The sequence below is a fragment of the Schistocerca gregaria genome, chromosome X (assembly GCF_023897955.1).
Source record: "Schistocerca gregaria isolate iqSchGreg1 chromosome X, iqSchGreg1.2, whole genome shotgun sequence".
Taxonomy (NCBI): domain Eukaryota; kingdom Metazoa; phylum Arthropoda; class Insecta; order Orthoptera; family Acrididae; genus Schistocerca; species Schistocerca gregaria.
The window spans coordinates 198362696-198390132 of NC_064931.1; the positions used below are offsets into that span (position 1 = coordinate 198362696).

The 27437-nt window shown below is 43.9% G+C and overlaps 1 protein-coding gene across 2 annotated transcripts in view; it reads right to left on the minus strand.

Annotated features, from left to right (window-relative positions):
- Positions 1–27437, minus strand: part of LOC126298276 (LIM and SH3 domain protein Lasp) — a 151530-nt gene that overhangs the window by 37085 nt on the left and 87008 nt on the right. The window lies entirely within an intron of this gene.

Genomic DNA, 27437 nt, shown 5'->3' on the forward strand with positions numbered 1-27437 from the left:
CAGCACTTGCAGCAAATAACTGAAGACTTAAGTTGCATGTATTCCAATCTATGTCTTCCTCTACAGTTTTTACCCTCTGCAGTTCCCTCTAGTACCATTGAAGTTATTCCGTGATTTCTCAACAGATATACTATCCTGCCTCTCCTTGTCAGTGTTTTCCATATATTCCTTTCCTCTTCGATTCTCTGGAGAATCTCTTTATTGCCTACCTTCTCAGTCCACCTAATTTTCAACATTTTTCTGCAGCACCACAACTCAAATACTTCGATTCTCTTCAGTTTCGGTACATTTTTCCTTAAATTAAGGCCTATGTTCGATACTAGTGGGCTTCTCTTGGCCAGGAATGCCCTTTTTGACAGTGCTTGTCTGCTTGTTATGTCCTTGCTCCGTCCGTCATGGGTTTTTTGCTGCCTAGATAACAGGATTCCTTAACTTCATCTACTTCGTGATCACCAAACACAAACAAACGTTAAATTTCTCGCTGTTGTCATTTCTGCTACGTTTCCATTACTTTCGCCTTCTGTTTACTCTCAATCCATATTTTGTACTCAGACTTTCATTCAGCAGAGATTATAATTCTTCACTTTCACCGAGGATAGCAATGTCATCACGGAATCTTATCGATATATTTTTCTCTTTAGTTTTAATTCTACTCTATAACTATTTTATTTCCGTCATTGCTTATTCGATGTACAGACTAAACAGTAGGAAGCGGAAGACTACATCCCTGTCTTACACCCTTTTTTAATCCGAGCACTTCGTTGTTTGTCGAACGCTTTTGTCAGTTCGAAAAATCCTATGAATGTGTATTTTCCTTTCGTCTTGCTTCAGTTATCAACCGCAACATCAGAACTGCCTCTCCGTTGCCTTTACCCTTCCTAAAGCCGAACTGACGACTCACATCCTAAATTTTCGTTTCCATTCTTATACGTATTATTATTGTCAGCAAATTTGATGCATGAGCTGGTACGCCGATTGAGCGATAATTTTCGCACTTGTCACCCCTTGCTATCTTCCGAATTGTGTGGATGACGATTTTTCCTAAAGTCAGATGGTACTTCGCCAGGCTCGTCATTCTACACACCAACGTGTATAGCCTTTTGTTGCCACTTCTCCAGATGATTTTAGAAATCGCAAATGGAGTGTTTTCTATCACTTCTGCTTTATTTGATCTTAGCGTTCCAAACCTCTTCAATTCTGCTTCTAATACTGGATCCCTTATCTCTTCTATATCGACTGTTTCTTCTTCTTTCACGTCATCAGACAAATCTTCCCATCATAGATGCCATCAATGTACTCTTTCCACCCATCCGCTGTCCCCTCTGCATTTAACAATGAACTTCCCATGCCATTCGTAATGTTACCACTATTTTCAATTTCTCTGAAGGTGGTTTTGACTTTCCTGTAACTTAAGTCAGTCCTTGCGACAGTCACTCCAATTTCGATTTCTTCACGTTTTCCATGCTGCCGCTTCACCTTAGCTTCCCTACACTTTCTATATCCTTCAGTGATATGTATTTCTGCACTCCTGAATCTCGCTGACCATTTTTGTATTTCGTTCTTTCACCAATTAACTGAAGAATTTCTCCTGTTACCTCTGGTCTCTTCGCAGTTACCTCCATTGTACCAATGTTTTTCTTTCCAACTTATGTGATTTAGAGATGTCCATTCCTCTTCAACTGAAATGCCTACTGAGCTATTAATTATCGTACTATCTATAGCCTCAGAGAACTTCAAACGTATCTCTTCATTCCTTAGTCTTTCTATATCCAATTTCTTTGTGCACTGTCTCTTCCTAACTAGTCTCTTAAATTTCAGCCTACTCTTTAGTCACTACTAAACTATGATCTGAGTCTGTATCTGCTCCTGGGTACGCCTTACAATACAGTATCTGATTTCGTAATCTCTGCCTATGATGTAATCTAAATGAAATCTTCACGTATCTACAGATCTTTTCCCGGTATACCACCTATTCATGTGATTCTTGAACAGACTATCGCTGTTACTACCTAACATTTACTGCACAACACGAGTCTCTATCATTGCCAGTACTAAGTCTATATTCTTTTGTACCCCTTTATTCTACTCCTTCCCCTACAACTGCATTCCAGTCCCCCATGGCTATTAGATTTGCATCACCTTTTATATTCTAAATTACTTTATGTTCGGCTTGCGACGTCGGCATGTCTACCTGAACTATCGTTGTCGGTGTTCGTTTACTGTAGATTCTGATGAGAAGAACTGTATCACTTAACTGTTCGCAGTAACTCACTCTGTCCTACTTTCCTATTCGTAACAAATCTTACTCCCGTTATAACATTTTCTGCTCTTGCTGACTTCATCCTTTACTCATCTGATCAGAAATCCGTGTCTTTATTCAATTCCCCTTAATTGACTCGCACCATACGTAGATTGAGACTTAACATTTCCCTTTTCAGATTTTCTAGCTTCCCTAACAGGCTCAAACTTCTGACATCCCACGCCCAGACTCTTAGAACGTTGTCCTTTCGTTGGTTATTCAGTCTTTTTATCATGGTCACACCCCTGGCACTGCACTCCCGGAGATCCGAATGTGGTTCTAGTCCGGCATCGTGCCAGTGGAGAGATCATCATGACACTTTTTCAATTATAGGGCCTATGTCATGTAGATACAAATTGTATGTCCTTAATGCAGTGGTTTCCATTACCTTCTGCATCCTCAAGCCGTTGCTCATTGCTTGTTTTTTTCGCCTTTAGAGGTATTTTCCCACGACAAGGGCAAGAGAGTGCCCTGACCCCAGTCCACTCCGACGTCCTCATTGACAAGGCCGAAAGTATTCGGCCGCCATTGCTGCTGATTTTAAATTCAAAACTTAAGTGGTGGTGGGGTTCGAATCCGGAACCAAGTAAGTTTTGATGACTAATCGAAGGCGCTAATCCGAGATCACGTGTGCAGTAAGTAGAAAAACAACAGTTTAGAACTATTTCCTCTCTGATATTTGACCGGATATAGTTCAGTGTAGTGACGAGCCTAACAGAGGAAAGTTGACTGTGGCTGATGACGTACTCGATAGATTCTGTATCTACTATAGAACAATCAGCACACAAATCGCTAAGCCCATGTTTCTCGGCTCCCAGAGAGTCTTCGATACATTTCCGCACCGTCTCCTAGAAAAAGAGTGCCGCTCGGTCACGGAATATCAAAATATGTTTGCCATTGGACTGAATACTTCATAGTGAACAGAATTCACTACGCCGTTTTTAATGTGGAGGCATCGCTCGAAGTCATACCTGGAGCACCTCAAGGGAGTGTGAATTAACCTTTATTCCTCGTAATATATACACCGACGGGTGGGGTGGGGGGAGATGCAGCACCCTCAAAGAATGTGTTCAGTGGTGAAAGGGTTTTGAATGGTTCAGTTGTAGTGATTACATATTTCAAGGTCATCGACGATCAGGTGGAGCATCCTCTGTAGACAGTAACTGTGCCGAGTTTAGATGTGAAAAAGTGCTTGCAACATTTATTCTGGGCTACAGCCATGCCTCACCGACGAGTACGAACTCCTACTGAACTGCTTCGGCTGTTTGAACGGTGTCCCACTGGGGGCCTGCGGGAAGCTGGATAGTTGTACCGGATTGCTGCACATGTTGGGCACAATGTATCGGTATGTGTCGTTGCTTTCAACACACTTACACCAGGTTCTAGACGTTGGCGTAGAACAGACGCACCTTAATACCGACGAATTGTGAGAGCAACGGTGGCAGACCAAACATCATCCACGGATGAAATCCAGGCACATGTTGCACCTGCTATGTGATCAGGGACCACTTGCAACCGTCTGCTTGCTGCAACAATAAAATTGTTGCCTCTGGCCATGCTATCACTGACACCACTACACTGTCTAGCACGGCTACTCTGGCATCTTCAGTGGTGAGAGTAGGTTCCTGCTATTGGCGAGTGATGGGTACTAACTAATGTCGTAGGCCTGGTGAGCTGCCGACTCCACAGTGCATTCGCCCACGACACAGGTCTCACCCCAGGCTTCAAAGTTTGGTGGGAGTATCACTTACAAACCGCGGTTACATTTAGTGTTTCTGCAACGCAAAGGAAACACTACCCGATACACTGCACGGGCTGTTAACCCCGTGCTACTGCCATGTCTTCGACAGAAAGATGGTGTGCCTTTTCAGCAGGATAATGCACGTAGACATATGTCCGCTGCGACGAAACGTCGTCTTAAGTGTACAGCAACTGCTCTGGCCAGCAAAATCACCAGATCTCCACCGAGCGAGGTGGCGCAGTGGTTAGCACACTGAACTCGCATTCTGGAGGACGACGGTTTAATCCCGCGTCCGGCCATCCTGATTTAGGTTTTCCGTGATTTCCCTAAATCGCTTCAGACAAATGCTGGGATGATTCCTGTGAAAGGTCACGGCCGATTTCCTTCCCCATCCTTAGCTAGTCCAAGCTTGTGCTCTGTCTCTAATGACCTCGCTAAACACTAATCATCTCTTTTTCCTCCTCTTCCCCCACCAGATCTCTCGCCAACTGAACACGTACGGGACATGAAGAATCCTGCTAGAACCATTGTCGAATTGCAACAAAGGGCGCAAGATGTCTGATCTATAGCAAGCTGTCATGCAGCATCTTTATGCTAGATTGCATGCAAGAATACGTCACTGTTACAGTGAGGTGGTGGTACACTGTACTGATACGACTGTTTAGGCATCCTTTACTGTGATGTGTGTTTCATTTGGTCTGATTTTTTTCCTATTAGTTCAACGATGAGCTACCTGTCACGTCACTTATCAATAAAATGACTGTCCTTGAGGACATTGCATTTTTTTCCCCGGCAGTGTGTGAATGACCTGCCAGATAACGTCTGTAGACCTATGCGCTGTTCACAGACGACGCAGTTGTCTACACAAAGGAGTCTGTACTGAATTATAATAAATGATAGACTTTGCAGATAGTCAGTGACTGGTGCGAAAATTACAGTTGAACCGAAGACAAACTAAGATATTTTGTGCCTATACATTCACGGAAAGACCCGATGACACTCTTTCTGTCGTTGGAAAATGGCAACCTTCAACTATCTAAGCCAGTTTGTCCGGAGCGATATTTGATGAGACAGCCGTAAACGACGAGAGGAATAGGAATAAACTGAGAGCCATTTGAAATGCAGGAGCGGCACAGTCCAGGAAGATAGTTGTTAACACGGAGTCCTATTCGAGAGGAAAAAAAAAGTTAAAATCCCCATGTAATCCTTTCTGACACCTTACCGTCGTTTCCCTAAATTACTGCTGGCGAATGCAAGGATCATTCCTCTAACAAGCCCACAGCTTATTTCCTTTTCAGTTCTTGTTATCCTGAGTTTCTGTTCTGTCTTCCATGGGACATTAAACTCTTACCAATCTATTTTTGTGTCAGCACAAGGCCCCGCCGTCGTTGGTTTAGTACTAAAATTTCTCGAAAAAGAATAAAAATGTTAAGTAGTACTTGCACTGACATATCTCACACGACAATACAAGGCGCCCGTTTTCAGCAGTGATTTATCATATACTCTGATACTATCGGATTTATCCGTCATGGGCATTATCTTGCGTTTATCCACATTCTAAGTGCGATATTGCAGTGCGTGCATGCCCGAAGTAACCGGCGCTGTGGCGACTACAGATGTTACAAAATACATGAGATTTATTCGCAATTGCGAATCTGAACAACCTTCAGTTGTATAATGGAGACTACATTGAAAATTTGTGCCGGACCGGGACTCCAAGCTGGATTTCCTGCTTGTCGCGAGCGACCGTCTTAACCATATCGCACGGACGACATATGGAAGCTCGGGGTCTGGCCATTAAGCGTGCTCGGATAGCCGAAGCTGTTAAGAAAACCCCTCACCACGAAAGGGAAGTTCGGGTTCGAGTCCCGGTCCGGCAGAGATTTTCAATGTCGTCACTCGACTGAACATTGAAAGCTTGACCATTTTCTATGTTTAAAATGAGCTGGTATTCACTACTTTAAGTCCCCTAGAACTTAGATGTACTTAAACCTAACGTCACACACATTCATGCCCGAGGCAGGATTCGAACCTGCGACCGTAGTCGTCGCGCGGTTCCAGACTGAAGCGCCTAGAACCGCTCAGCCACACCGGCCGGCAAGGTCATAGTTCATATGAGACACTTATGTTAACACACCAAACTTGTCAGTAATGCGTTGGCAAAACCTCTCCGCTGGAATGAAGCAGGCCTTGGGACATTACATTTTTTGTGTCAAGGATTAGTGCAATACATCGTGAGTGAGCGAGTATCGCTGTTCATGTTTTCGTAGTACGTCCGTTTAAATGATTTTCTGTGTGCTTTCGGAAGAAAGCCTCACAACCTAGTTGTCCACCGGGCCATCCATTTGTGCAGCTCTATCTTCCCCATAAATTTCGATTCTTGAAAGGAAGTTGGCATTTAATAACTAAATTTTGTCGATGTGAGACGGACGTGCCAATTTTCACGAATGAGAGAGTATTTTACATTTCAAATTTTGTATTTTACATCACGGTTAATGCAACGCATGCAACACTTGGCAAAAGGTCATTATATCTTAACGTCTGGGAATGTTCTAGGACGTGGTTACATCTATTTTCTTTATGGATGCAGAAAGAGAATGGAAAATTGTATGACGTCATCAGTAGTGACAAACAAGATTAAAAGTTAGTAACATCTCACATTTGCCCGCTACGATACCTATTTTCAGACTGGCAAGCTTCAATATGACATTATGCCGGCTGTTTTACTGAAAGACTACAACTCTCTACGTGAATCCGCCATTTACTTGTACCAGTTTCAAGGTTGATGGGTCTGTCGCCTAGCGACCGCACCATATACATTCCCGTCGGCTGTGTGTGCTGAACAGACGCGACACTGTCTTTCGGCCCAGCGCCTTCCATGTGCTGAACAGACAAGCAACTCAGCCCCTTCCACTCTATCATAGTGCCTGCTGCCGGGAATAACTGCAGCTATAAACAACCAAGACAGCCGTTAACAACCGATGACTTCCCATACAGACCGATGTATCTCTCTAAAGCGCATGTTGCTATTCTGAGTTGTCCATGACATTGTTTAAAAAATAAAACAAGCCCATCACTAGTCACTGTAACTGACGTTCACCGAGTTCTGGACTCTACGTCTTCCCTCCAGTAGGCTCAGGTGTATTCGTATCCTGATCGCGGCACTGCACGTGGTATGAATGGTACTGTCCGTACACCAGTCGTCCCACTCAAGGCCGATCATGCGTCCTGTTTCCAGTAGTTTTATTATACAACGTCTTTTAGCCTTTGCAAGAACCGGAAAAATTACAGCTGACGACTATACGTTATTTCTCTAGCCTACTCCGTAGACCTTACAGAAGGACTTTGAAGGCAAAATGTAAGACTGAAAAACCAAGACTTGCTACTTTTTAACACAGACAACTCGTAAATCAATGAACTTAGCAAATTTCCGGGTTAACACCCTAAGCAAAGCAAGAATCTTCCTGTTGCGCTAACTGCGCTCCTGTCTTAACATGTATAATATTTCAAAAATAGTGAAGCACCCAGAAAGGGTTGCTTGATTGGTTTGTAGTGAAAAGGGATTAAACCGCAAGATTGTCAGTCACTTGCGAAGGTAAGTGGCAAACCAGGAGTGGTTGTCAAAGGAAGGAAGCTAAAGGCAAATCCTGGAAAGCCTTAGTGTAACTGACAATTGACAGTAAGTATAAAAAAAAAGCAGAGAGAGAGAGAGAGAGAGAGAGAGAGAGAGAGAGAGAGAGAGAGAGAGAGAGAGAGAGAGAGAGAGAGAGAGAGAGAGAACGACCAATAACCCCTCATGTGGTCAAAGAGGCCAGAAAGCCCTACTTCACAGGGATGGATAGCAACTGCCTTCACGGGCAAAAGTAACACCAGGACAGCCACTTTGACATCGACTACCAGCACCTGAGGTAGCGTGTCAAAGATTAAGATGCAGCCTCTAAGCAGCTAACTTAGAGCAGTTTATGACTAAGTGTGTCACAGTTAGCAGGGCTCCGCATCGGCATCGAAGGGAATCCTCATGTCGGAGAATGTGGCAATGGGTCAGTCAAGTGTGGCCAGTGCTGATACGATAGAGGACTGTGGATCCCCTGCGAGATGCATGCAGGGAAGACTGCGAATGGTCGTGGTCTCTAATTGTCCTCAACTTGTCTGGGGAGATCAGGGCAGATCAGTCTCAGCTCCAGACTTCCAGCAATCGACGGCGTTTAAATCATCGAAGGTCCAGTTCTGGGACCCCATTAACAGAGTCAGCATCCTGATAGCCAGGTTGGCCATTAATTCAGCAATGATGACTGCAGCTGTTAGGTAGAGAGAGCATGTGTGTATGCAAAGCCTGTTCGTCCATCGACTGTTGAGCTATCGGTGAAGGGGAGGAGGAAACTAAACTTCACAGGCTGAAATGGTATGTGATATTACTTCAATGATTACAAAAATCGAGCTACATTTACAAAGATCTTTGCAGTACGAGACCACTTTTCAGAATTTTGCACCCAATCTGGTCTGGATGCACCCACTAATCGATAGGGAAGTATGTCACAAAACCGTGGTGTCCTCTACTGGGGCCAGCTGCCCCACAACCTTCCTAGCGGTTTCTAGATATCCTGGATACAGGCACAGGGACAAAGCTGACTTCCAAGCTCATCACTAACGGTCTATTGGGGACAGATCGTAAGATCTTGCTTGTGATGGATGTACCTTTACATCACACTGACACTTCATAGAGGTACGTACCATGTTGACGAGTACTGCACTGTTTAAATGTGACAAGATTTTGTTTCATGGGAGGTAATATATGAGGCGCAGAAGTTCTCTCATTCATTACTGGCCATCATCTGCTCCCACACCATGTCAGTAATTAAACTTCAGTGCCTCTCAAGAACACTGGAGGAATGGGACCTTTCCCCAGGCCTCTACATTCATTGACAATGGTCGTCCGAGTTAGTAAAGAACCAGGATTGAACTCTTAACACAATGCGACGCCATTCATCAGCAGTTTATGCTACCGAGTCATGGCACCATTCCGAGCAGCCGTTTGCGTTGGGTTAACGGCAGCCTATGCATGGTACCTTAATTCTCTATTCCTGATGCTACTCTTCTCCGCCAACGGCATGGGATGATGCAGAATGTTGCAAGGAGTCCGTTAATTACTCTCAGATAGCAGGCACAGATTTGAAGTCTTGTGATGTACTTGGTACACCATTCGTAGAGTGCCCTTTACGAGTATGCCTGCCCTCTAATTCCCGTACAGTCCAAAATCTGGCTACTGCCACACCCAAATGGCTCACAAATCTATACTACACAAGTCAACCAGACGGCCAAATGAAGGCCCACTATGAGGGCCCTTTCAAATTCTGCCAGGTACTAATAAATCTGCCTCACAGAAGCATGTGGCATTTTCGTGCTTTTCAAACAGTGATCACTCAACATCTGATGCTGTTCACACCCCCTTATATACCCTACAAGGTCCTATTCATGCTCTTACTGAGCAAGGGTAAAGTGGGCCTAAGGGGGAGGGGTCGCGACCAGTCCTTCCCCAAATAAAGCATTCCATTACAAGCGTTTATATGGTTACGCTTACCTGGTTCCAAACTTCAGTTAACTTTCAGTGGATAAATAATACTATAGCTTGAAAACGAAGTCTCGAAAATGGCAAACCACTATATTACAGGCTGCGTTTGACACTTTTCAGCTGCTGGTGTGAGGTCCTGGACATGTAAATGGGCTAGTGTGCGGACATTTGCCACGATTTTACCTGCTCCGAAGAGTTGGATCGCTTGTCTCCCCCTCCTCCTCCTCCTCCTCCTCCTCGCTGTCGCGCAGTAAATGTACTTACTGAGCCTTTCCGCTGGTTTACTGAACATAGGACGAGAATCTCTGGATTTTCCGCCACATTTCTAGAGACACTTTCGTTGTGGAAACTATTAAATGCACCTCTCATTGAAATCCGCACCGAATTTCGAGCATCAGTAAAATTTCGCCAATCTGAGATTTTGCGTTCGTCTAAATTATACGTGCCTTTTTCGGTACTCGTGCTGCAGCTTTCTGTCGTGTTGTGTGTACCGTGGGGGATCAGTTCCGTCTCTTATTAATTTATTTTGTATGAATCTCTGGAGTGCTGTAACTGTCTTAGAAAGACGTCAGGCGAATTTTTAGCTGCTTTTATAAATAGATATATTTCGCGTTTAGTTTAGGTGAATTTCTTTGTTACGGAATTGAGCCTCGCTCGACTGTGTGTCCACTAATCCCTGTATCCGTCGCGATGCTCAGGATTAATTGTGTGTGTGCGTAACCATTTAAAATTTGAATGGCTTCGTGAACTAATTGTTCTAAATGCTTTTTTAAATTTATTTTGAACAATTACGGAAGTTGTTTTTTATCTACAATACGGTCCGAAAATGTATTTTTGTCAACATACGGAAGGTAGATTGAAGTCACTGCCAACTATAATTGTATGTAGTAGCGTACCTATTTATGATGAGACTCATGTTTTCTTTGAACTGTTCAACTGTTTCAACTGAGACCAGAGGTCGGTAAGAGGCGCCAGTTAATTTATTCCGGTTGTCCAGTACAACCTCTGCCCATACTATGTCACAGGAACTGTCTGCTTCAATGTCACTTGTGAGCTGAAACATTACATTATATTTCCTTAAGTTGTGCTTCTTGTTTCTGTTTTAGTGCAGATCATTACAATTACGGCTTTTCCCTCTAAAACCTAGGATACTTTCTCCGTGACCCTGTAAATACCAGAGCTAAACACTGTAGAAGAACAACGTACGTTACAAGTATAGCATTCTGTATTACTTCATTTCCTTATTTCTAACATTTTAAAATTGTACGTCGACTGTAGATGACATGCCAATCTTAGATGTTCGTATCTTTATTTAGTGAACGTATTTTCAGTCATGTTTTGAACATTGTCCCGCAACACTAACTAATGTTTCGCCGCAAGGGATATCGGGTTTTAGAGATTAAATTATATGGAGTATGTAGTTCTTTTCAAACATTTACATTCCCACTTCTATCCTTATTGTCTTCTGGGCATGTAGTTGTAATTACAGTAGGCACAAATGCAGCGATCAAAAAGAAATGATCAGCGTACATTCGCCTTCTCTTTACAACGTTCCTCTCTTGTTGCTCCCCTGTCGATGGGACTGTTTCTATCGCGATCAGTAAGCGTGAAAGGAATCTACCGTACAGACAGAGTGATCTATATTTATACTTGGCAGAACTAATTACATACTGACATAATCGTCGGTATTGCTTTCGTTTCCCAAAAGTTCTAAATATTTCGATTTCGAAAAAGAAGCTCCGTATTTCGCCAAGATGTCGAAGGAGGAGGTCCCTTACGTACTGTTTGTATCGAGTAAGATGTGGAGACGGCGGTTTGAAAGCGGACAGAAGAAGTACGAGGAAGGACGTCCCTTACCTGAGGGATCGCTACTCAAGCTACCTGGCTAAGGGGCAAATGTCCGGCATTCAATAGGCTTGCGGCCTGCCCAGAAACGTTCTAACCCAGCCTAATCGTACCTACTGTAAACATTACATAATCCTACATATTGTCAACAATACATCTCGTTAGATTCTAAAGGCCACAGGTAGATCGTATAAACCACAGGAACTCTACAGTGGCAACACGTGTAGAGAAAGACCACAAAAAATGAAGACCGACTTGGCCGAATGTCTGTGGAAACTACTGAGATTCTCCGCATTAAACGCTCGCACTGCCATATTCTACATATCTGTATTCATGACCACAATGGTGAAATATTAGTGGTGAGCGCACACGACTTGCCACTTCAACCCAACGAGGGCTGGCGGCCGATTCTTCTATTTGGGGAGTCCCAAACTGCTCCACTGAATTGTTTAACACACAAGCCTGTCAGCCAATCCGAATCAGGGGCGGAAAGCAGCCAGTCACTGACAACTTCCTGCTCCTGCTCGCAGCGCTTGTCTAAGGTGCTACCACCTGACCGGACTTCAAGAATTTTTTTGCGTCGAGCTTGGAAACACCGGCTGTTTGGAAATCATTCGCCCTTAAAGGCAGCCTAGTCGGCTCCACCATCGTTTCGGAAGCTTTGGGAAGTCTATCATCCCGGGAGGCAAATTCGAGAAGTATAGTGGGTGTGGAAGAACTTGGAAGAAGAGGTCAAGTAATTTTGCAGCAACGATCAGCGCCCTGTGCGAGATTGGAGTCATGATGGTAGCGAGTTTTATTGCATGGTGTGGTTTGGCTGTGAAAGCATCCTTCAAGTGTAATAGTCCTCTGTCATGTGCCGTTGGGTTATAGTGCGCGCGCACCATACAAGAAAATTAATATATAAAAAAAATCACATAAACGGCAGCAATGAGTTTTCCTGGGGCTGCAACGTTTACCTTTCTTTGGTTCTCTCATATTTTGTCATTGTTTCCACGTTGAATCTACACTGACAGAAAAAACCTGAACACCAGAAATAAAGAACGTAGAGAAATGAAATTCCGGGAATACATCTAGGTAACATATGTAAGTGATTAACATTGCAAAATCACAGGTTCATGTAAGCGCGAGATAAGCCATTGCAAATGTGAAATGCTGGTACATTAAAAACCGCTGCAACCGCCAGAATGTTTAATGCAAGCATGGAAACACAAATGCATTTTCTTGTACAGGAGTCAGATGTCACTTTGTGGGATGGAGTTCTATGTCTGTTGCACTTTGTCAGTCAATACAGGGCCAATTAACTCTGGTTGTGGATGACGCCGGAGCTGTCGTCCGATGATGTGCCATAGGTGTTAAATTAGAGACAGATCTGGTGATCAAGCAGGCCAAGGCAACGTTCCGACACACTGAATAGCGTGCTGGGTTACAACAGCGGTATGTGGGCGAGCGTTATCCTGTTGGAAAACACCCCCTGGAATGCTGTTCATAAATGGCAGCGCAGACTGACTTGCAGTCAGGGTGCTGTCTAGCACGCTGACAGGTTAGCTGCAGGCCCTCAAGTGGCCTCCTATCCAACAAGGCGATCACTAGCACCGATGCCCTCCAATGAGCTCTCGCTTGGCACCACTAAAGCCGCAAATGGCAGTGGTTTGCGGTGAGTGGAATGCATGCTACAGAGTGGCCAGCTCGGAGCTGTCCTTTAAGTAACAGACTAACAGTTCGTTGTGTCAACTGCTGCTTCATATGTAGTACGATGCGCCAGAACCATACGCCGAACACGATGGCCTTCCCTCTTGTTAGTGCCACACCGCTGACAGCAGTCATGTACAGCTGCTAAATTCCTGCCATGTCTTTCTGCAATGTCGCGGAAGGGGTATCCAGCTTCTAGTAGCCCTATTACACGATCTCGCTCAAACTGGTTTAACAGCGCCTTTGTCGCCTTAAAGGCATTCTTCATTAACATCAAATCACTTCCCGTCTCAAAGGTAACTAACGCTGACAACTGTTACAGAGTATTTATAGCAAACCTGATTTCCATCCCCATAGTGGCACTAAGAACGGTAGTCTAACGCGACTGGTGCGAAATCTGAAGAGACATCGCCTCTGAGAGGTAAAAACACGCCTAGTAACTTTCGTTTACTTTGCACAACTCCTTGGTGTTGCGACTTTTTCCCGTCAGTGTATATTTCAGCCCCCGACCCTCTGTCAGAGAACGTCTGAGGAACTTACTGCAATTGTGTTTAAACAAGATCCACACTATCAGTGTCCATTCCAGTGAGCTTTTGGTCGATGGATAACATACGTTGCTACTGGTGAGCGATAAACGGCATCATTACCAAAGATCCATGTTAAATCATCTCGCAGACACTGAACAGATATCATGTTTATCTTCAATCGGCTAACACGGAACCCCAATCTGCTCAGCCTGGATTCCAGCCGTAATTTGCTTAAATGGATGCCACCTATAATTGATGCACTACTAATGGTATTCAACTGCCCAATACTCAACTGTCTAAAACTAATGGAGGGAATCCTCTAATGTTGAAAATAGTTCCTATTGTAGATTCTGCGACTTAGTTTCTTTTAGAACTATACTTTACACTAGCTAATCGTTGAACTCCAATTTTTCACGAAAATGTTATCACTTTATTGTTAACATTATGGTCACAACGACCTAACAGAACGTGTGTCTCAAACTTCACCGCGCGCCCCCTGAAGAGTCATACTTTCCAAATATTACTATTTTGGACACATTAATGTCATCTGATGTAAGTGAACCGTCCTGAAGATGAGCACAACAAGTCTGTCGAAACGTCGGCAGTTTAGATGTTTTAGTAGTTTACAATGACGCGGCCCAATACCCAAAATGCCATTTCTTTTGTGCCCTCCCCTAATCGTCCCATCTGTTAGTACCAACTATTATTCTTGCCACATTCAGATCCATTACACTTCGTTAAGGCCTTATGACACCAAGTAGGGCTAACACCGTGCTTTGCAAACAACTTCGATGAGATCACTTTGAATACAGGAAATAGGTTTGGAACCTAGAAGACTCAGTGGTGCGAAACAAGTCGCGTGCAAAATAATTCTTTAAAAGCTGACTAATGAAAACGACTGTACTTCCATTTTTGTGTTTGTATTACATAACTGCAAATTTTTTTAGACGATTAAGACGCCAGGTACCGTACCACGCCGAGTACATTTGGCAAACAGAAACACATACGCCTCAACACAGAATTGAGAACCTTCTGCACGCTAACCCAAAACGCTATCCACTGCACCAACTACACATCACTGCTTTATATGCTGACAGAGGTACTAATCGCACATGTGATTACAATGTTGCCAGACTGCCCATCTTCAATGTCTATGAACTACCCGAAACATGCGCAGGACGAAATTACACGTGTGTAAGCCTATGTTGTAGGATAAACCTGACCTATTTGCGCTATAGATATTTAAGTGATCTGGGATGAATGAAGACGACTCGAGAGTTCGCAGCGTTAGAAAACTATCGTGATTTGCACGCAGAAATTCAAAAAATCGTGGCTTGGGACGAAGATTGGCAAATAACACCATCAACAAAATGTAATGTTACGCAACCAGTGTCTGAATACACCACGGCCGGTAAATCACCGAAAAAAAAAAGGAAAAAAGCGAACTATAAACTGAAATGCGACATAAATGGTGTTGAAAAACATGTAATATTTGAATTGATATAAGTAGCCACCGAAACAAGGGAATACGTCCAGGAAACATGGGCTGTAAGATTCGTATCTTACTAACTACAAGCAATTGTTCGATAGAAGCGATGTGTTTCACAATAGCGAAGATAAACGAGTGCTTATACTCGTAGCTCTTAAGTAATGGCTTTTTAGAGCTTACGTTTATTGGGCTTTTTTATTGTTTCGGTTGGTATTACAAACTTTCAAAATATTTCAGACCTTTTAAACACCTTGTATAGTCATGATTGAAGTAGACCTCTGGACTACACGGCTTTCATAGACAGCTATACGACTGCATGAAGCAAGTTGCGACATGTTCACGTGGGGCCTCAAGTTCCAGACTTTCCTGTTTCCTTTTCTTTGTATTTGAAGAACTCTAACGTGGCGGCACATTTCCTGATCTTAGCCACAGTTCATAAATAGGCGCTATTTTCTAGACGTATTATGCTACCACTGAATAGCACCACTGCTACGAATGGGAGACAACCATAAATGCTGTATTCACAAAAACGAGAGTAATTAGCCGCTGATTCCCTAATGGATCTCACAAAGGGGCGATCAGACCTGTTACTAACTGATTTTAATGCGCTGTAGAGTGGCCTCTCGTAAATACGTGGCTGGCGGTTTTTTATGTGACGGCCCCTAGTTTCAGAGATAATCGATGCTCAATTTGTTTGTGATCTCCTATGCCCGCAACATTAATCATGTTACTTGACAGAAAATCCTAGGAAGTTCTGGTCTTACGTTAAATCAGTAAGTGGCTCGAAACAGCATATCCAGACACTCCGGGATGATGATGGCATTGAAACAGATGACACACGTAAAGCTGAAATACTAAACACCTTTCTCCAAAGCTGTTTCACAGAGGAAGACCGCACTGCAGTTCCTTCTCTAAATCCTAGCACAAACGAAAAAAATGGCTGACATCGACATAAGTGTCCAAGGAACAGAAAAGGAACTGGAATCACTCAACAGGGGAAAGTCCACTGGACCTGATGGAATACCAATTCGATTCTACACAGAGTAAGCGAAAGAACTTGCCCCCCTTCTAACAGCCGTGTACCGCAAGTCTCTAGAGGAACCGAAGGTTCCAAATGATTGGAAAAGAGCACAGGTAGACCCAGTCTTCAAGAAGGGTCATCGAGCAGATGCGCAAAACTATAGACCTATATCTCTGACGTCGATTTGATTTAGAATTTTAGAACATGTTTTTTGCTCGAGTATCATGTCGTTTTTGGAAACACAGAATCTACTCTGTAGGAATCAACATGGATTCCGGAAACAGCGATCGTGAGAGACCCAACTCGCTTTATTTGTGCATGAGACCCAGAAAATATTAGATACAGGCTCCCAGGTAGATGCTATTTTTCTTGACTTCCGGAAGGCGTTCGATACAGTTCCGCACTGTCGCCTGATAAAGTAAGAGCCTACGGAATATCAGACCACCTGTGTGGCTGGATTGAAGAGTTTTTAGCAAACAGAAGACAGCATGTTGTTATCAATGGAGAGACGTCTACAGACGTTAAAGTAACCTCTGGTGCGCCACAGGGGAGTGTTATAGGACCATTACTTTTCACAATATATATAAATGACGTAGTACATAATGTCGGAAGTTCCTTGCGGCTTTTCGCGGATGATGCTGTAGTATACAGAGAAGTTGCAGCATTAGAAAATTGCAGCGAAATGCAGGAATATCTGCAGCGGATAGGCACTTGGTGCAGGGAATGGCAACTGACCCTTAACACAGACAAATGTAATGTATTGCGAATACATAGAAAGAAGAATCCTTTATTGTATGATTATATGATAGTGGAACAAACAGTGGTAGCAGTTACTTCTGTTAAGTATCTGGAAGTATGCGTGCGGAACGATTTGAAGTGGAATGGTCATATAAAATTAATTGTTGGTAAGGTGGGTACCAGGTTGAGATTCATTGGGAGAGTCAGAAAATGTAGTCTATCAACAAAGGAGGTGGCTTACAAAACACTCGTTCGACCTATACTTGAGTATTGCTCATCAGTGTGGGATCCGTACCAGGTCGGGTTGACAGAGGAGATAGAGAAGATCCCAAGAAGAGCGGCGCGTTTCGTCACAGGGTTATTTGGTAATCTTGATAGCGTTACGGAGATGTTTAGCAAACTCAAGTGGCAGACTCTGCAGGAGATGCGCTCTGCATCGCGGTGTAGCTTGCTCGCCAGGTTTCGAGAGGGTGCGTTTTTGGATGAGGTATCGAATATATTTCTTTCCCCTACTTATACCTCCCGAGGAGATCATGAATGTAAAATTAGAAAGATTCGAGCGCGCACGTAGGCTTTCCGCCAGTCTTTCTTCCCGCGAACCATACGCGACTGGAACAGGTAAGGGACGTAATGACAGTGACACGTGAAGTGCCCTCCGCCACACACCGTTGGGTGGTTTGAGGAGTATAAGTGTAGACTTAGATGTAGCATGCGAGCGTAGTGCAACTGATTTCGGCTACCCTTTTTTTTTTTTTTTTTTTTTTTTTTTTTTTTTTTTTTTTTACATCCTCTTTCCATTAACAGACACTTGCCTTGTACTTCAATTGAGAACCTATGCGCGGCTGCAAACTTTTCAAGCTTCATTTTGGATGATCTGATGCGAGAGCAACTGCTCTTTCTTTGTACGATAAAGGCACTTAATCCGATCAGAATTCTTCTGCGACGAAGTAGTCATCCACCTTTACTGCAGTGCACTGCAGAGTAAACTTATATTTTTCTAATTCTCTCGAGAAAAGAATAACCCCGCAAATGTCTAACTTGCCGCGTCACATTTTTGCAATTCGTATGTTTCATCAATATGTAATAAATCATCCACAATGAAGGCTTGTCTTCCAGCCAACAGATATGTTATTGCACTGGATATTGCATTTCTCCAACGGCAATCAAGGTAGTTGAGACCGTGCTCTGAGGTGTATTCGTAGTAAGGCTCAGACCGTGAAGCCATCCTTAGAAGTATCTGACTGTGTTGTCGAGTTCGCTCTTGGATTCTTCATCTCATTTACTTTTGATTGATCTTTTGGCTGTCCTACAGTATAGACGCTTACTGCTCCTATTTCACTTTACTGTTTTGACACACACTGCACTGACGACGCAGATTCGAAAAACTAATGCTGGCGACGAATACCTGTTGGCTGTTTGCAAGGCCTGGGAATTCCGTTAAGCGTCCGTGAGGGAGAGGGTACAACAATAGGCGAAGTAACGTCTTGGAAACGTAGGAAGCAAACGTTGTCCAAACATTTCGAATTTTGAGCACCCATAAACGGAACACACACATTTGAAGAAAGATTACTGTAATTATTGATTTATTATGGAAATTACTACGGCGTAAATGACTTTTGCGTGACATTTAATATTCTGTACAATGAATGAATGAATTACAGAAATTGAACCTGTACCGCCAGCATGGTAACCGTAAACCCTGCGATACGCTCGCGTCTTCTAAACATGAATATCGTAGAGGGTATAGAAGGTACGTATGAAACTACAACGTCAATTTTCTCTTAAATTAGGGGCCGTCGCATGATAAACCGCTACCCGGGTACTCAGGGCAGATTCGTCTACAACACATTCATCAAGATCCGTGATTAATAGGTCTGATGGTCCCCTTTTTTAGACACTTCCACATGAGTTCCTGGATATTGCGAGCAACTTAGTTGTATATCTTTTTGACAACCAACGTCTTCGCCATCTCATGTAGGATATTCCGCCGGATTATAACTATTTTATATCACGTAACATTCAGGTATTTTACCACACAAGTAATACAGAACCTGAAAGTAATACCTTACCTCCTTAGGCAGTACTATTGTTTCGCGTTTCGGAAACAAAGGTTGGTTCGTTAGTTACGCGTTCCATAGATCATTTGAACGTTTCTTTTCTTGAAATGATGTGGAACGAGATATTTAACAGTATGCATACACGAATAGCATTAACGCTAACATATTTTCTTAGTCCTACTCATCCAACTACACTTAGAAAGCTCTATGAAATTACAAAAGGAAATGCACTTTTAACAGGAGCACAGAGATTCATATAATCTGACAGTTGTTGAACACTTTCACTATTACTGAAGGTTTCACCTGAAATTTGTAGAGACAAAGTAGATGGCTTGTTAAAATTTGTATTGCACTACGAAAACAGTGGTGATAGGTGACCATTCTAGAGGAAAGTGCATTTACGTTTACCCATCAGCGCAAACGCACTGTTCGCCAAGTAACAAATTTCGTATCACAATTAACTACGTACTCGGTTTAGAGAAATCAGCATTCACTAGGTGCACTTCTCGAGAAGAGACGCGAAGACTTCACATCCGACCTTATTTAAAAAATAAGGTAATTCAGTGCGAGATACTAACAATGAGAGCTTTCTCACCAGTGATATTTCGGAGCTTAGGAAGTGAGTAATTTACGCTTCAACATACAGCCCAGCCTATAAAGAAAATGCGCACTATGTAATGCAATTTCGCAAATTACGAACCTTAGTTATGAAACTAGCAATGATTTATCCCATACGGAGAAACTGACGATATCGAGGACGTGCTGATAGTTAAACGTCGTCGCATACGCAACATTTCCCCCATTACAATACAACTACTGTGTTTCTGCCCTTTACCCTAAGACGAAAAATCAGACTACTTCGAACGTGGAAAAAGTCTGCGTAATTTATGTAGTCGGCGCAATACCGTGTCCACATCATCGATTGGCATCAGGAACGCGCCTTATCGAGGGTGGAGACGTGCTAGCATTTTCGAAGCGCGAGAAACGAGCTTAGAACTAGGTACAGAAACGGTAGCTGCTACATCCGTAAGAAGAATCCAGTGTCAGCAGCGCGTCACTTGGCTGAGTTCTCGCGACGTTTGTTTAGTACGAGACAAGAAGCAGACGACACCTTACACCCGCAACACAACGTGACGGGGTCATTTTCACCTGCGAGGCGGTGCAGTTTCAGCGCTTCACGCCTCCAGCTTCTTAGCACTCATCTGTCGGATGAAGTTACCAAGGTCGCACTCCTGTTGTCTCAGCAACCAGTGTAAACTCAGATACGTCCGAGATTATAAGTTAACAGCGTCTTTACATTTCAGTTACATCACATTCCACGTGTTACCTAAAGACTAGGATCAGCCACTGAATGAAAACTTCATACCACAGAGAAGCTGGTACAGATGAGCCATTGGTCTTCACAGCCTAGTTACCAAGACGTTTTTGTCTACTGCAAAGTGTAACACTATCAGCCCCTCGTGCGCAGATGTGCACATTTAGTTCTTGAAACTTTCATAAACTCCCTTGGTATTCGGTGTGTTAAGCGGCGTTCGGAATTCGGGGAAGACAGCAGGCGGAAGACGCCGAGTATTATAATCTAGAATAATAATGAAAACACGTCATCGCCTCAAAAAGAGTTGTCAAAACGTCGCTGCCTCTAGGGGCAGAGAACACTAGATGTTTCTACAGTGAAAAGTTTTATTCTACAACGTAGTGCGAGATGGGAAAGAAGTTTATAAATGTTCTGTTGGATAAGAACTACGTGGAAACATAAATTACCACAGCACAAGTGACAACGCCGAAGGCGCATCTTTCACCGACTTTGCATTATCGAAAACAACTGTACAGCGAAAAAGCATTAGTTTGAGCACAAGAAAACCTTTAGATATCTGTGAAAGATTGCCTTATCTGACGAGCCACGTTGTACATTACTACCGATGACAAGGAACGTACAGCTACCGAGAAAACGCAAAGTAGTTTACACCCTCAGGTGCTAAAATTTCTCCGAAAAACGTGAATGCGAATCTATGGTAATTCAAGTATCAACGTCAGTTTTAGTTAGCTGGTCAAACAGACGATCACACACGACAACCTGTACACGGCTATTTCAAGATGATGGATCTATTCCACACGCTGTTTTTCGGTCGTTGCTTTAGCTAACTATGTTACAATACCCGCTGTGGCTAACTTTTCAGGCTTGCTTACTATTTCAGCCACGAGGAACAAGACTGATTTCTTCTTCCTCCTCGTCGTCGTCGTCGTCCCCGTTTGAAGTACTACAAAGCAGTTATACAGTACACTATCAAATAAAAGTTAAATGAGCAATACCTGACGAGTAACAGGCGACTCTTGCGAGACAATAGGAACAAACCGTTTCGTATCAATAGGTCTACATTTGTATCTACTACCTCAATATTCAGTAAGTCACTTGACTGTGTGTGGTGAAGAGTACTTCAAGTATAACTGATCCCCAATCCCTGTTCCACTAGCGAATGGCGGGTGGGAACAATGATTGTCGGCAAGCCTCTGTGTTAGCTCTAATTTCTCCAGTTTTCTCGTTGTGGTCATTACGTGAGGTATGGGAGGAAGTATTATGCTGTCCGTTTCTTCCCAGAAAGTAGTGTCTCGGAATTTCAATAGCGAACATCTCCGTGATTCACAACGCCCACTCTGGTAACGGCAGCCAATGGAGTCTGTTGAGCATTTAGGTAAGGCTCTCGCGCAGACTAAACGATCACTGGATGAAACGCGCTGCTCTTCATTGGATATTTTCTATCTACTGTATCAGTCCTACCTGGAAAGAGTACCAGATTGAGGAAAAATACTCAAGACTTTGTCGAACAAGAGCCTTGTAAGTCATTTCTTTCGTGGACGGGTTACATTATTTTAAGCTTTTAAGCTTCTTGTTATGAATCTCAGTCTTCCATCTGCTTTTCCTACTATCTGTTCAGTGTGGTCATTCCACTTATAGTCGCTCCGGATACACACACTTCGATATGTCACATTGGTTACTGTTTCCAGCAATTTGTCATCAATATGTAATTGTACACCAGTGGATTTCTTTGCCGATGTATGCGAAATACGTTACATTTATTTACGTTCAGATTCAGCTGTCAGAGCCTGCACCATTCATTTTTTTGCAGCCTATTCTGCAAATCGTTACTATCTTCTGGCGTTGCTAATTTCTTACAGATAACCGCATTATCTGCGATCAGTGTAAGTGCTTCCGACGCTTTCTACTCTCATTTATATTCATTATGTGAAACAGTAATGCTCTTATCACACTTCCTGGGGGTACTCCGGGAATTACCTTTACCTATGTCAATTTTATTCGGTTAAGAGCGTCGTCTTGATTTCTGTCTGCAAGGACGTCTTGAATCCAGTCGAAAATCTGGTTAGCATTCGATAAGCTCGTATTTTTTCGCTAACCAGCAGTGTGGAATGGTGTCAAATGCCTTCCTAGAGTCAAGAAACACGGCATCAATCTGAGCGCTGTTGTGTACAGTGCTATGGATCACATGGAGGAACAGGGTCCTCTGTCTACGGAATATTTACAGAGAAGTTTTTCTTTCTCCGAAAACGTCATTATTCTTTAGCACAAAGTAAGCTCCATAATTATGTAACAGATTGACGTCAACGAGCTAGGCCTGCAACTAGTACATCTGTCCTACGAGCGTGCTTGAAAAATGGGAATGACCTGCGTTTTTTCCATTTGTTAGGAACCATTCATTGTTCTTGTGAACTACTATAATCTGCTGCCAGAAGGAGAGCCAGTTGTTTAGCACAATCTTTGCAGAATCATACAGGTATTTCCTCTTGTCCTGATGCCTTTCCATTAGTAAGCGACTGTAGTTGCTTTTGTATTCCGCCATCTGCAATCTCAGTCGCTAAACGGAAGAAAAATACTTTGAGAATCTATCAAAACGTGAGATACTAGCGTTACGACAATATTATTTGGATCTGGGTGTCCGATGTGTTCCTGGAAGGTGTGTGTGTGTGTGTGTGTGTGTGTGTGTGTGTGTGTGTGTGTGTGTGTGTGTGTGCGTGCGCGCGCGCGCGCGCGCGCACGCGCTTTGACTTGGGTTCACATGATGTTGCCGGGGAAGCGAGGAGACAGATTCCCAACGACGAAGGCAAACATTTATAACAGTCGCCGTATCTTGCAAATTTTAATATTTTGTTTTCTACAACAAGGTTTCGACATTTTAAGTAGAACGCGTGTTGTTTGATGTAACCACAAGTTTGTTGGTATAATCTGTCATGAAAACCACAAATGATCGACGACGATCAAGGACCAACAGAATCAATTCAGTTATGCAGCACGTAGCAAAATAGCTATTGCTGCGAAATGATCTTTAACCAGCAAAGTCTGGCTACCTACAAAATGCACATAAATACAGTCAATGGGTTGAGAGTTAACAAAATTAGAGGAGGAGAAAGGTTCATTAGCGACGCAGTCAGACAGCACTAGCTCGCATTAGGGTGGAAAGGAGTCAGTAGCGGCTTCATCACAACAGCCACCTACGCAACATACCGGAAAAGCAGGAACAATTAACGAAGGATGATGTGACAGGGAGCCGAAGTCCGCTCTTGCTGCGACGAACTTCGAGAAGTTGTGGAGGGTGTCCTTAGGAACAAATCGAGGATAGGAACCCGCGCCCGGAAACGTCACCTGCCGACACCTGCCGCTAGGCTAACCCTTCGGCAGCAAACTTTAACTTTTAAGCTGACAGACCGTGGGCGGAACGTCTCGCAATGTTGTTATTCAGTGATCGCGACTGATTGCTAAGATCGATAATGGAGAAGACTGAGTTAGCTGCTGCATAGACAGACCTTGTCTTCAATCAACGCAATGCTCCGTTGTCGACGGTTTCGGGCACGAGTTTCCATCTGCAGTTTGTTTCTCTTATAGAACCCTCTAAAATCTCCAATGCATTTCTTTACACAGGAGAAAAATAAACTGCAGCTGGAAAACCAGTGCCCGATACAGTCAAAAACCGAGGCAATGGAAAATCATTCACCGGAGTCAAGAGCTGTCTACAAAGTAGCTAGCTCCATCTTGTCCACTGATGATCGTTACAATCAGTGGCGACCACTGAAAAACACATACGTTCCGCTTACGATCCGTCAGCATCTAAGTCATGTTTGCTGCTGAAGGGGTAGCCTAATGGCAGGCGCTGGCACTTATGACTTCCATTCTCTGTAGTTTCGATAGATGACTTTTCCACATACAGGTACCTACCCTGTACAACCTCTCTCTGTCGCAACGTTTCTGAGACATCCTGCATTTGTTAGCACAGGGAATGATTCACGTCACAATGAAATTTCAATGACTTTACAGTTGAATAGGCTCTAGAATTATTTCTTTGGCTAGCATTTCACGTGCCAAACAGTCATTCGTGAATCAAAAGCACTGCCATGTGCCGGTATTATTTATCAAAAGCAAAATATCAACTTCTGATCTGTAGCAAAGAAAATTTTACATCTGTTAAATAGTTTTGTTATGGGGCATTAGTATTACACATAATTTTTTTACTTAGGAACTAGTACAATGTGTTATGTAAGAGACAGAGCGTTTACTCCTATTTATTTAGGCGGGTAATGGGACTACACGGCGAGATGTCAGTCCCTCAATACAAAGTTACTTGCACAAGATAAAGGGTTGACTAAGGGTGGATGGATCCAGTCAAAGGGGTCAAACTATAAAGCGAAGAAGTTAAAACTTACACAGTAGAAGACAAAAGGGTGAACCATAATTAAAAACTGAAAAACTGAGGGAGAAAAGAGTGGTCTTTGTGTTTCGTAGGTCTGGGGCCTATGACCACTCCCCTGTGCAGAGACCGCAACCACAAAGACATTGCCCCTGCTCCAGGAGCGAAGCAAATCCTTGTAACTGTAAATAAAAGTGACATGTAGGAAACTGAGGATCAGTTCAACCACCCGTTAACTCTCTGCTGATATTAAAGACAAGGAGTCTTTAATTCTATGCTTAGTGTGAAGGGCCAAAAGAAGGGGACATTCCACCAATGTATGGTATACTGTCAGTCTGGCTCCACAGCCATACTGTAGGGTGGCTCATTACAGAATAGAAAATAATGTGCGAGCCTAGTATGACCTATGAGTAGACAGCATAAGACAGTGGACTACCCCTGAAAGGAAGCATAAGGAAGAGCACCAAACTGAAGTTCAAATAGCTCTGAGCACTACGGGACTTCTGAGGCCATCAGTCCCCTAGAATTTAGAACTACTTAAACCTAACCAACCTAAGGACATCACACACATCCATGCCCGAGACGTGATTCGAACCTGCGACCGTAGCGGTCGCGCGGTTCCAGACTGTAGCGCCTAGAACCACTCTGCCACTCCGGCCGGCTGAGACTCAATACAGAACCGTTTGGGATAATATTGTTCTGGGCCCGAGGGCTGCTGAGTGAAGTGCCAATGCGAACCCATAACAGCTGGGATAAAAACTCGTGGAAAAAATTGGAAGGGGCAATAAAAGCTCCAGCCATGAAGGGCACCTAAAATGTGATGGCGCCAAGCTGTGTCCTATGCCTTATGTAGGTCAAATAAGACCTCAACAAGGTGCCGCCCTTAAGTAAAAGCCTGTCTGATTATTTACTCAGACTGGAAACATCAGTTTTTTAGATAGTCCTTCCCAGAAGCCACATTGATATGGGGACAAGAGGCCCCGAGATTAAAGCACCAAACAGAATCTGAAGCTAACTATCATCTCTATCAGTTTACGAAGTACGTTCGTCAGGCTAATCGGGCGGTAGCTGTCGAGAGATGTTGAGTTCTTCCCGGGCTTAAGGATGGGGTAACTTTGATATCTCGGCACTGTGAGGGGAAGGCACCTGCGAACCAAATGCAGTCGAGGATTCAGAGGAGATGTCTCTGGGTAACATCAAAGTGTTCGATCATCTGGTTGTAGATGGAATCTGGGCCTGGAGCTGTCATATGAAGAGGCAAGAGGCTGCAAGAAACCCCTTAGCGAAAGGTTCATTACATGGTTCGGCTTCGTGGGGGGACAGAGGAAGGTTTGTTCACCTCTCCATTTCTGCCAAAGAAAGGTAGCAGTATAGGAAGAGGACGCCGATGCTCTTGTGAAGTGTTTTGTGATGTGATGTGTTCTGCAAGGACCAAAACTGCGGTGAAGAGGCATACATCCTCAGGGATGAAACACAGCGCTCCCAGCATTCCTTTTGTTCTGCTTACGCTGCTGCTACGGTCGCAGGTTCGAATCCTGCCTCGGGCATGGATGTGCGTGATGTCCTTAGGTTAGTTAGGTTTAAGTAGTTCTAAGTCTGGGGGCTGATGACCTCAGATGTTAAGTCCTATAGTACTCAGAGCCCTTTGAACCATTTGTTCTGCTTAATACGGTAGGAAGGGTTAGCACCGACACTTTTAAGCAACGCGATTGGTCTCTGAAGGGCTTTGTTTAAATCGCTGCAGCGCCAGTTGGCAGTCGTGGATTGATTTGTGTACATGGTCCACCATGGTACGGGCCGACGACGAGGGGACCTGTGGCTACGGGGATAGCAGTACCAAAGGCATGAAGATGACAAAGACGTCTAGCATGTGTAAGTGCACAGGAGACGTATACAAAGGCCAGTTGGCTATGTGGAATGCCCAATGTGGGGGACCGTCAGTCTGGCGGCGGCAGGGGAACTATAGAATCATCGGAAAGTGGTGACTGTCACGTAAATAGACATGAGGTGACCAACATAAGGAAGCAGGGGAGGAGATCGTCAGATCAACGGCATGAAAGACGACGTGGGTGTCGCGGAAGTGGGTAGGAGAACAGTCATTAAGGAGACATATCGAAGTCGATAAGAAGTTGGTCTACTAGAAGACCCCCTACCAGCCTAAGTGGTACCACACAGAGAGATGCACACTGTCCTCGAGTAGGAGGTGCGGGGGTGGGAGCTGCTGTATTAAGGCAGGCAGGTCAACATGAAGAAATGGCCTACTGGGGAGGGAGGTACATACTGCAAATGGTTATTGCTGGGGTTGTTTGCACTCGTACCGCTATTGCTTCCGGGTTGGTATGAAAGGGGATCCAGTCACTAATGAAATATGTCCAAACCAATGTGCAGACCCCTCCAGATGCTATCCTGGGGCCGCCACAGTTCCGACAAAATGCCCAATAACCATGAAACGTTGATGAGTTATCATGCAAGGGCGCTTCTTGAAGAAGAAGACTGAATGCAGAGTAAGAGGAAACGAGTTGTTGAATTTCCGGTAGGTGACGGTAATATCCGTAGTAACTCCACTGGATAATCATGCGGCTCGAGTCCAGGATAGACAAAGAAGCTGAGAGGAGGGAATGTCACCAGGTTTATGGTCATGACCAATGACCATGGGATGACATCCACAAAAACTGTGTGTGATTCGGGATGAGGAGGGGGCGAAGCTACCCCGCGCGGCGGCTCGCCTCGTCGCCGCCATCCAGCCACAACAACGGCTGCCTAGCA